Below are 9925 nucleotides of genomic sequence, written 5' to 3'. Positions count from 1 at the left end.
ATTGTTGTAATGTACTTTGAAACTTATTGCTTTTTTTGTGCATATGTTATTTTTCACAAAAACGTCAATTGTGATAAATGCACAGCTATATGATATTTTGAACTATTGATTGTACACTTTGGATGATAACATGATAGGTGAATATATAATATATATCAATAAAAAACAACAACAACAAAAAAGGTTCTCTGGGGGTGACTCTTAGGCATAATTATAAGAAGGTTTACTTTCTCCTTTGCAGGAATAAGCTTCATAGTTTTGAACCCCAAGACTGAGGGCTCAGCCTATTGATTTAGTTGTCCCCTCTGCTTATGAAAATATCAGGAATTCCCCAGATGGGGAAGTTGAATATTTCCTCCTTTCTCTACAGTCCTCCAAGGGGTCTTTGCAAATACTTTTTTATTCTCTGCCCCAATTACTCTGGGATATACCGGAGCATCACACTAACCTGTACAAACCAACAAGATCTAACGCCGTATTCAAGATTCCATGTAATTATGGTGTTCAAGTAAACTGACCATACAAGTTAAATTAAGTAATCACTACCCAAAATGTAAATTTTGCACCAAATAAACATCTCTCCATTTAGTCTCACACAGAAATTGAAGTTTTAAAATATGGACCATATTATCCTTTACCCTGTGTTCTGATTTACCTTAGTCCTATCCAGATCAGCTTCATTCATATCTCTAGTTGAAGTCTCAGAGTTATCTTAAACTATTTTCACTTTTTGTAAGTTTTTTCTTTTGCTCCTTGGTCTTGTCCATTTCAATTGTCTTGTCTTCAAGTTTGCTAATTCTTTCTTCTGACACCAACCTGCCATAGAAACCCCCCAGGGAATTTTTCACTTCAGTTATTGTGGTTTTCAACTCCAGTAGTTCTGTTTGGTTCCTTTTTAAATTTTCATTTATTGGGATTCTAATATTGTTCATTCATTGTTTTCCCGATATCCTTTAGTTCTTTTTCTTTTTTCATTCCTCTCCTTGAGCATACTGAAGATAATTAAAAAAAAAAAATCTTTGTTTGGTATGCCCACAGTCTGTTCCTCTTTGTTGGTGTTTTCTGGATTTTAGCCTCTTCTTTGGATGGGCCATCATGTTTTGTTTCTTTTCCTTATAATCTTTTGTTGCACACTATACATTTTAATATTTTAAAATGTTAACTCTGGGATTTATTCCCTGAGATGCCTGTTTCTTGATTTTATAGCCAGCTGGTGATATGACAGAGATTTCCTGGAATGTCAGCCCTTCTATCAGGAATGTCCACCCAAGATGAAATCAAAGTTCAAAGCAGAACAGGAAAATTAAAAGGAGGGTGTGTGTGTGAGAGAGAGAGAGAAACTGAAAGAGGCCAGCGTTGGGGGGGTAGGAGGGGAGAAATAATACTAAAAGCAGACAAAATACCCACCAAAAAAACAAGATCAAGGAGTAAAAATAATGAAGTGCCCTGATTCTCCAAGTTTCTCATTATAGGCTAGTGGGAAGCCAGAAGTGGCTGCTTTGAGGCTGAAACCTAGGCTAACATCCTGGCGCATCCCTTAAGGATTCATCAGACCCAAAAATATAAAATTAAGAAAGATAAAAACAACCAACAAACAAAAAGAAGAGAAAAAACAAGGAAGTGAATAAAGAAAAGAAGAAGAGAAAATAGTACAAAAAAGACAAAGTATGCATGGTTTCTATTTTAGAACCTTATCTACTCTTTGAGACCAAAGGAAAAGAGGTTTATTTTGTCTAGAACCTTAATTTCCTATAGCACATAATCTAACTCAACCTGTCTGGGTAGATCATTTAAGCAATACAAACACAGGGAGTCCAGAATAAGAATGAGGGCCTGTCACCTTGTATAGCTTAATGTAATGCCTGGATACATCCCAGAGTATATTGAGCAGATAATTTAAAAGTATTGGCAAAGTCCCTTGAGGGATGGGAGAAACAATATGGAACTATTGAGCTTTACCACTGAGGAAACCCCCTGATACTGTGTCAAATATTAGGAGCACCGAAATCAATAGGCCAAGCCCTTGAACTTGAGGCTTGCTCTTGTGAAGCTTAAGTACATAGTGGAGAAGCTTAGCCTACCTATAGATATGCCTAAGAGTTATTTCTGGAGGACCTCTTTTGTTGCTCAGATGTGGCCTCTCTCTCTCTAAGCCCAATTCTACAAGTGAAATCACTGCCCTACATGGGACATGACAGCCAGGGGTAAAAGTCTCCCTGGCAGCATGGGAGATGACTCCCAGAGATGACCCTGATCCTGGCACCAGGGGATTATAGGCCAGTGGGAATGCCATCCTGACCGAAAGGGGGAAAAGAAGTGTAACTAATGAAGTATCAGTGGCTGAGAGACTTCAAATAGAGTTGAAAGGCTACCCTGGAGTTGATTCTTATATAAGCTTCAGTTAGACATTGCTACCTATCATAACTTGTCAAATGCCAACTGCAACCATTTCAGTCAATTCTAAAGGACACCTAGAGCAATGTATAAGATTCTACAAAGGTTCCATGCACTAGGGTAACTTTCCAGAAACCTACAACCTCCAGATGGATCCCTGAACCAGATAAGTCCTGAATGCAGAGGGGCCGGCCTTTTCAGAACATCCCCCTATCCCATATGATTGGGTACGATTGCTGAATCATTATACTGACATTTCTTACAGTCTCCAGTATCTTAGAGTAGCTAGAAGTAAAAATCTAAAATTGTGAAATTGTAACTCATATCAAATTCTGAAATCTGTTCTACAAATAATTGTTGTGCTGTCGTTTGAAATTTATTGCTTTGTAGTATACGTGTTATATTTCACACCAAAAAAATAAAATAAAAAATAAAAACGCACACATACACACACACACAAAAATAAGAAGAGAGAGAGAGAGAGAAAGTATGTGGCTGTAGATGCTAGTATAAGGCCAGGAGACTCTGCTTCTAAGAGGAAACAAGCCTAGCATCTGAACTGGGTCCTCAGAGATCAGCCAGACTAAACAACATGAGAAAGAGAGGAGAAACCCTAGTCCTCAAGTCTTGGTAGATGCTGGTGTGAGGTCAGAAGCCCTAGCTGCAAACAGGGATGAAACAAGGCCAGAGTCCATCCCGTGCCCTGAGGGATCTGCCAGACCAGGAAATGTCCATGCACGGAAGGGAAAAAGAAACAACACTAGCTTTTATGTCCAAGTGGATATGGTGGGAGGCTGGGAACGCGGCTGCTCAGAGGGGCAAAACCGAGGACAACAGGATCCCCCCATGGATCCCACAGACTGACCTGGACCCTCAAACACTGACTTTCAGAGGCCAACGTGTCCTCTCCAAGCCCTGGCCCCAGACAGGTGCCTTCCTCCTTGCCACAGTCATAGTTGCTTCTGCAGCCACTGCCCAGGGCTGAACCACAGGCACTGTTTCCTGCTTTCACTTACAGAAGGTGAACTCTTGGCAGCCTCTCACTTCCTCTGGCACTCCCGTAGTGTTCTACATGTCCATTCTGGTTCCAGAGTTACCACCTAGTTAATTAAAGTCTTTGCAGCTCCTTCATTTTTCCAGTGGAGGAAGCCATTTGTAAAACCTCCTACTCTGCCATCTTGTGCCTGTGCTCTGGAAGGTTCTCATGTCAATCAAGCCACGTAGACCCTGTGGGTCAGGGAGGAGACTGGAGCACAGCTGCACACATTAGAAGGAAGAAGAGATGAAAGTGGATGTGTTGGTGGTGCGAACAGGGCAAGGGCAGTCAGGGAATGGGGAAGTCTTTAATGATGCTCTCAAAATGGAGGATAAATAAGTAGCCCAGGATGAAGTGCATTTCCTGAAAAGCTTGAAGGACGCATTCCCAGAATAATTGCTTGGTGCATCTGTTTATTCCCAGTTTATGGATACCCCAGTGGCTTTCCAGCAGCCCTCCTATATTTGGAGAATTCCCATATTATGAGTCCTGAATTCAAAAGGCACAAACCAGACCTCAACATCTGGGCTCCTTGAATAGAGGCATAATTTAGGATCTGCCCAGGAGACGCACTCGGGAGAACACAGAGGGTACACTGGTGCCATGGTGAATCCACTCTCTGGCTTGGACGAAGATAGAGGCGTCCAGCTCTTGGGGCAGCAGCGTAAGCATTATGTGTGTCCAGAGGTGATGTCACTGGGTTGAGCTGCAATGGCCTCCCCAGGGCAGCCTCAGTGGGCTTTCCCACGCAGCCTGGGGTGGGGCTGGGGCCTCGCTCCTGGTTACAGCTCCTCCACACTTCCCTCGCTGGCCCTCCCAGCAATCCTGGGAGCCTCCTAGAAATCTTTTAATAATTTCCTTTTTTTTCCCCTTCCTCAAATTAGTGACACAGTTCTGTTGTGAATGAGCTGGCAAGTTAACAAAACACCCATCAAGGGTAAAAAGTCACTGAACTGTAACAGGAAAATCGTACTTGCCTTAATTTAGTGAAAGAGATGGGATAAGAAAAGAAAAAAAAAAGAAGTGACAAGGAACAATGATTCTCTGTGGGGAAAAGAGGATATAGATAGAATAAATTAAGTTCCTACCCTGCACTCCTAAATTGGAATTGGAAGTATCAGTATGAACTTATCAGGTGTTTTATTGTAAAACAAAACAAACAACAATGAAAAAAATTCTTAGCTTTGTCCACCAAAAAATTCCAGAAACAATGATCAGCTCAGTAGCAGCTTTGAGTCCTCCTTAGGTCCTGCTTCATGGTCTGGAAATACCATTTCTCACTAATGTCTTGGAGAAATTGCTAATTCTAATTCTAATGTAGGAAATGTAGGAAATGAACCTGGAGCATCTTATCGGAAAACATCAAAAGATGATAGATGGTCAAAGATGGAATAATAGGACTTGGAGCCTACTTGAAGAGACTCCCACTGCCAAAGATGGGATTATCTGAACATCAGTAAAGACAAAGACAGAATGGGCCCAACATATCAAATACATTTAAATCAAGAGTTTTTATAATATGAAAACAAATAAACAAAAAACAATTGGCCCATTTGGAGAATATGAGGGAATTTACTCTTTTGAAAACTTCTAAATTTAGGAATATCTTGGGCATTTGTCCTACCTCTCCTATACAAAGGGCACCACAGCGTAACCAAATAGATGAGGAGAAATTCCTCTTTATAGAAACATTGCAAGTAAACAAGGACTGAAAAATTGAAATATCACTGCCTGCAATCTCCTGATGACTTTAGGATCCAAGCATGGACTGACGATATAAAATAGGACACAAGCAGATATGTGTCACGTGAAGAGCAAAGCAATGTTTTCTCCTAACAATCAAACCTCCATCCAATTAAGCATCTAGATACAACTCACGATTTGCAGGAAAGGCAAAGAACAGGGGACCCCATTAAATAGACCGCTCCATGAGAAAGCAAATGATCAATGATTTATTCAATAGATAAATAGCAAAGATGTGTATGGGGGTGGGTGGTGGTGGTGATGAGGGGAGATGATGTGGGAACTGTAGATTAAAACAGACCTAAAAAGCATTTTTAAAACAAAACCAAACCCAGGCCAAAGCTAAACTGCAGTGTGGTTAGACCATCCATTCAGGCCTGAATGTAAAACTATATAAAGAAAAACAAAGCAGTAATCATATAGATGTGAGTCTAGTGGTTATATTTAATGGTGTGCTTGTTTGAAAGGATGCATGTATCCTGGAAAAGCCATGTTTTAATCAAAATCCCATTTCATAAAGGTAGAATAATCTCTATTCAATACTGTATGTTTAAAATGTAATCAGATCATCTCCCTGGAGATGTGATTTAATCAAGAGTGGTTGTTAAACTGGATTAGGTGATGACATATCTCCACCCATTTGGTTGGGTCTTGAGAAGTTTCTGGAGTCCTACAACAGAAGAAACATTTTGAAGAATGAGAGATTTGGAGAGAGCAGAGAATGCTGCAGCACCACGAAGCAGAGAGTCCACAAGCCAGTGACCTTTAGAGATGAAGAAGGAAAATGTTTCCCAGGGAGCTTCATGAAGCCAGAAGCCAAGAGAGAAAGCTAGCAGATGATGCCGAGTTCGCCACGTGCCCTTCCAGCTGAGCGAGAAGCCCTGACTGTGTTCGCCATGTTCCTTTTCACTTGAGAGATAAACCCTGAACTTCATCAGCCTTCTTGAACCAAGATATCCTTCCCTGGATGGATGCCTTTGATTGGGCATTTCTATAGACTTGTTTTAATTGGGACATTTTCTCTGCCTTAGAACTGAAACTAGCAAGTTACTAAATCCCCCTTTTTAAAAGCCATTCTGTTTCTGGTATATTGCATTCCGGCACTAGCAAACTAGAACAAGTAGGTAGAGTGGGGCTTATTATGCCATGGGGACAGCTATGTGGAGGACATTTTTAGGGGGTGGATGGACATTGGCAAAGTTCTCTTTCCTCTCATGAGTAGCAATTACCAGGGTGTTGCCTTACAAGACCTATTAAGCTTTCAATTTGCTCTGTGTTGTTTTCTATATTTGCGTTACATCAAACAAAGAAACATTGAAATGGGAACGGGAAAATCAGAAAACATTTGCTTAAGCTTTTCACTTGAGCATTTATTCTCTTAATAATTTAATAAATATTTATTAAATTATTTATATTGGGGAAACAGATACTGGTCCTTGTCTCCGGAGTTTATAATCTCATGGGGGAAGACAGATGTTAAAGAATCACACGTACATAAATATAAATGGCAACAAGTGCTATGAGGGAAAAGTAAAGATGATGACAAAAGATTACAAAGGAGGTTTGTGTCAGACCCAAGTTACCAGGAAACACTGGTCCTGGGAGAGATGCTGGGACTGTCCTCAGCCCGTGCTCTTTTGTGGCTCTTGCCTCGTTGCTCTACTCCTTTTCCAGCAGGACTTCTTGTCAAGAGTTTTCACACTTGCTCCTCCACCTCCTCACCTCCTATTCATTCTTCAATCCATCCTGCTCTAGTTTTGTCACTAAAGCTGCCTTTGCCAGGTCAGCAATTATTTCTGCGTTGTTAGATCCAAAGGATATTTCTTTGTTTATGTGAGCCGTGGTCTCCAGCAGCCTTCGAGGTAGCGGTTGTTTGTTTGGGACCCACAAGTTGTGTCAGCTTCTGGGAAGCACCCACTTTTGGTTGTCCTTCTATCTTTCGAGTTATCTGCTTCAGCCTTCTCTTCTCTGCTCTTTGCTCGTCCTCCACCTGAACTCTAGGTATCAGTGCACCTCAGGGTTGGGTCCAACGTCTTCCCTTCTTTTTGCTGCACTTGCTTCTTTTTTTAATTTAAATTTTTAAGCATTTTTCTTTATTAGAGGAGTTGTGGGTTTATGGAACAATCATGCATAACACATAGGATGGGTATATACCACCCCACCTCCAACACCCTGCATTGGCATGGAACGTTTGTTATAATTGATGACAGCACATTTTTATAACTGTGCTATTAACTATAGTCCATGGTGTAACTCAGGGTTCACTGTTCGTGTAGTGTAGTTCCACGGATTAAAGAAAAAATGTATTCTGTTACCATGTATACACTTTAATATTCCCCCTTTTAATCATATTCAGATATATGTGTCAGTGTTGTTAACTATGTTCAAATGTTGTGCCACTATCACCCTCATACCACAGTCAGAAAATATGCCACAAGAAAACTACAGATGTATCTTATATCTTATATTTCTTATGAATATGGATGCAAAAATCTTCAATAAAATACTAACAAACTGAATCCAACAGCATATTAAAAGAATGATATACCATGATCAGGTGGGTTTATCCCTGGTATGCAAGGGTGGTTCAATATAAGAAAATCAATTAATGCAATACATTACATTAAAAGAATGAAGGGGGAAAAAGAAACATGGTCATCTCTATCAGTGCAGAAAAGGCATTTGACAAAATCCAGCACCTCTTCTTGATACAAACACTTAGAACACCAGGAATAGAAGGAAACTTCCACAACATGATAAAGGGCATATGTGAAAAGCCCACAGCTGACACCTTACTCATTAGAGAGAGACTAAAAGCTTTCCTTCTAAGATCGGGAACAAGACAAGGATGCCCACTGTCACTACTGCTATTCAACATTGTCTTGCCAGAGCAGTTAGGCAAGAAAAAGAAATAAAAAGCATCCAAATTGGAAAGGAAGATGTAAAACTTTCCCTATTTGCAGATGACATAATCCTATATACAGAAAATTAAGAAAAATCCACAATGAAACTCCTCAAGCTAACAAATGAATTCTGCCAACGTTTTAAGAACTATGCTAGAGTCCTTAACCTAGGCCTAAGGACTCCAATTAATTTAAGGTCATATTTCCATCTAATTTCCCAATCCTATATTGCATATGCATTTGTTATTCTAATCAGTGTGGAGCCCTTTAGTCATGACTCAGCTTAAATGCAACCTATTCTACTAAATGAAGGTTAAAAATCACGGGATGCAAAGGCTCTGGGGTATTGCACTGGGTTCCAGTTCAAGCGCAAAAAGGCTTTTATAGAAATGCTTTCCAGAGTCATGCTTTTAACTTTCTGGCCCCTCTGAACCTTGGATTTCACACCAAGGGAGTTGGGGGCTAACAGTAACACCACAAGAAGGAACACGAGGGGTGCAGATAATGAAGAGTCTGAATTCATGCTTTCATTTGGGATACAAAGAGAAAATACAGGCCTGAGAGTAACTTGGAAGATAGGATAAGAGAAATTGTAAATGAACGATCTCTCACATTGGAGAGTGCTATTTGCCCATATTCACAGTCTAGGAAGACTCCAACTTTGTACATTTGCTTTCTCAGGAAGACCCTATGAGTGACAATTTATCTACAGAAGATCGGGCCTATCACCCTTTCAGCTTGCAGTCTAGAATATGCCCAACTTCTGCCTTTTCTACATCCATCTCCCAGTAACACCTCCCTGAGGTGAAGCTCTCCACACCCAGCACATTGACACTAAGTCATATCTCTCTGGGTTATCAGGTACATCCTGCAAGATATTTCCAACTCTCCTACTTCTCAGATCCTCAGATGAGACTAGACAGGGATGAGCTTTTTCAGGATCTAAAGTTATATATGTTTGGAATACTCTCAGAGTTTTGCTCATTCCTGTTATTTGACAAAAATTCAGAGTTGTGATATGGGCAGGTTCTAGACACTGAAGCATTAGTAACTCCTTTCCAGAAGAATATCTTGCATTCTGGGGCTCTGTGGTGGTTCTCTGGAGGCTGCTGATGTGGTCAGAGACCCTGATTTCACTCACCTCCAATTTATTCATGTTCAGTCCCTGTAGCATTTCCTGGGACTTCTTTAGCTCTCTGGGAAACCTGATCAGGTGACGCAAACTGGCTTCTCTCATTTTCAGGTTGAATAAGCATCCTTACAGTCTCAAGAGGTTCATCTCATTCTCTTCATTAAACAACCGGAACCTTATCCTATGTTCAGATTCTATCATTTCTTTAAAATTCTGCTCCTCTTTCTGAATCGTCACCATTCTTTCTTGCTCATCAGCCAATATCCTTTTAGCTACTTCAAATTTCTCTTTCAATGTGTTCAACATCTGGAATAACTTCCTGTAATTCACAGCAACCTCTTCTACTTGACACATCATATGATTCTTGTGCTCTTGGTACAGAAAATACTTGACAGAAAGGATGATTTGGTCATCATCATAGAGTAACTGTGGAGGCCCCAGGTGTTTCCCACAGTGCTAATTTCCTGGGATTTTTTGCTGTAAATGGGGCTGAGCCTTTTGGACATCTTGACATGTGTCGTTAGTTGAAGATAGGACTGTTTATTTCTGATGTGGATGGGGAAAAGATTAGTGGTTTCTTCCGCTTTCTGGACCAGAAACACTTGGCATTGCTACGTGTGGCATCGCAATGCCAAGCCTCAGTGGCCCAAGGAAACAGTTCATAGAGGCCCAGCAGTTTGGCTCATCCTACACTCTTCAAATCAAGCAAACCTTCGG

General features: G+C 40.7%; 1 pseudogene; it reads right to left on the bottom strand.

Annotated features, from left to right (window-relative positions):
- Positions 1-8389: 8389 nt before the first annotated feature.
- On the bottom strand, positions 8390-9232 carry LOC143643973 (putative E3 ubiquitin-protein ligase TRIML2 pseudogene; annotated as a pseudogene).
- Between the last annotated feature and the right edge of the window lie 693 nt (positions 9233-9925).

Source organism: Tamandua tetradactyla, chromosome 8, assembly GCF_023851605.1.
Source record: "Tamandua tetradactyla isolate mTamTet1 chromosome 8, mTamTet1.pri, whole genome shotgun sequence".
NCBI lineage: Eukaryota > Metazoa > Chordata > Mammalia > Pilosa > Myrmecophagidae > Tamandua > Tamandua tetradactyla.
The sequence above is the reverse complement of the archived record's forward strand: the minus strand, read 5'-3'. Positions and strand labels throughout refer to the sequence as shown.